Raw genomic sequence first — 2,190 nt, forward strand, 5'->3', positions numbered from 1 at the left:
CATCTTTTAGAATGACTTATCAAAAAGACAAGAAATAGCAGGCGTTGGCTAAGATGTGAAAAAGGTACCCTTGTAGACCATTAGTGGGAATGCGAACTGGTACAGCCATTGTGGACAAGAGTATGGAGGTTTTTCAAAGACCTAAAAATAGAACTACCATATGATCAAGTGATTCTACCTCTGGATTTTTATCCCAGGAAAACAAAAATGTTAATTTGAAAAGATACATGCACCCCCACGTTCACTGCAGCATTATTTACAATAACCAAGATATAACAAGCTAGATATCCAACAGTGAATGAAAACAAAGAAATTGTGATATATATATATACAATGGGATATTATTCAGCCCTAAAATAATAAAAATCTTGCCATTGGTGACAACTGGGTAGACCTTGAAGGCATGTTATGCCAAGTGAAATAAGTCAGATTGAAAAAGACAAATACCATATGATTTTATATGAAGAATCTAAAAAAAAAAAAAAAAACCACCAAACCAAGCTCATAGATACAGGGAGCAGACTAATGTTGCAAGAGACAGGGGTGGGAAGTGGGAGACCTGGGTAAACTACTTTTTTTTAGTTTGAATACATTTAATAAAAATTTTTTAACAGACATGGAGCAAATGCAAGTGGAATCAGCTGAGTTCCAACTGACCATTGAACAACATCGTCTGAGATGTGCCAGTCCACTGGATACATGGATTTTATTCAATAAATACATTATAGTATTGTAAATGTCTTTTCTTATCCTTATGATCTTCTTAATAACATTTTCTTTTGTCTGGCTTATTTATTTTCAGAACGCAGTATATACTGCTCACAGTATACAACATATTTTGGGGTGCCTGAGTGGCTCAGTTGGTTGAGCATCCTACTCTTGGCTTTGACTTAGGTCATGATCTTATGGGTTGTGAGATAGAGCCCGATATCGGGCTTGGAATTCAGTGAGGAGTCTGCTTGAGATTCTCTCCCTCTGCCCCTCCTCTGAATCTCTCTCTTTCTCTCACTCTAGAATAAATGAATAAATATTTTAAAAGATGTGTTAATTAACAGTTTTATGTTATTGGGAAGGCTTCCAATCAACAGCAGCCCATTAGCAGTTAAGTTCTGGAGGAGTTAAAGCTATACAAGTATTTTACTTGTTGAGGGTTGGTGCCTTAACCCTAACATTGTTCAAGGGTGAATGTACTTAAAATAATGAATTTCAGTGTCTATGTCAAATAAAGGGGTAGTAGAATAATGGAGGTATGGGCCCTGCTAACATGTTAGCACATGGCTTGGTGTGGTGAGTAAGAGTATAAGCTCTGGAGCTGTCCCTGTCACACTGGAATCCCAGCTCTGCCACTTACCACTTGTGCAACTGACTTGATAAGGTTCATGAACTTTCCTAAGTCCTACACATGGCCATACAGTCAGTTCTGAAAACTACTTGTTACATTATTCCAGGGACACCATCCATTCATATCTACATGATTGACAGTCATGGAATGATACAGCATGCAACATGTATGTCCCTGTGTGTTTTACTCATCTTTTATGTAGGCCAAATAATAACATCTTTCACATAGAAGAGTTGAGAAGAAGAAATTATATAATATAATAAGTTAGTTAACACAGTGTCTAACATAGAGTATGCACTCAATAAATAAGATTACTGTGCAGATGGCTGGTTACTTTACCAAATCCCCTTTGCACTTTCTTCCTTGGATACAAAACCATCTGATTAGGATCCATATTTCATAGTTTTCCCACAGACAGGTACTGTGGCTTTATGGTTAAAGGAAAATTTAAAAACTCGGAAAAATAAATATGAGTAGAAGGGATCAGTTCATCTTCCACATTATCTCTGATTTAAGATAATTCACTTTCCCTGGAACGTGGCTTTTCCTCCCGGTGAAGTATGTCAGAAGGCATAGTAGAAAACCAACACTGACCATACAGATGAGGATGACACTCCAGGAAGATGAAAAAACAAACAAATGGAGCGAATCTGGGTCCCTGAATGACCTAAGAGTAGAACATCTATGACAATCTTCTTAGAACAAACATACATAAGACAGAAATAAAGGTCCATCTTATTTAAGCCTCAATATTTGTAACAGATTTATTGATGTATAGCTGACATACAATAATTCGCATGTATTTAAACTATTCAATTTGATATGTTTTGATTAATCTATATGCCTGC

Source organism: Vulpes lagopus, chromosome 10 (genome assembly GCF_018345385.1).
Source record: "Vulpes lagopus strain Blue_001 chromosome 10, ASM1834538v1, whole genome shotgun sequence".
Classification (NCBI taxonomy): Eukaryota; Metazoa; Chordata; class Mammalia; order Carnivora; family Canidae; genus Vulpes; species Vulpes lagopus.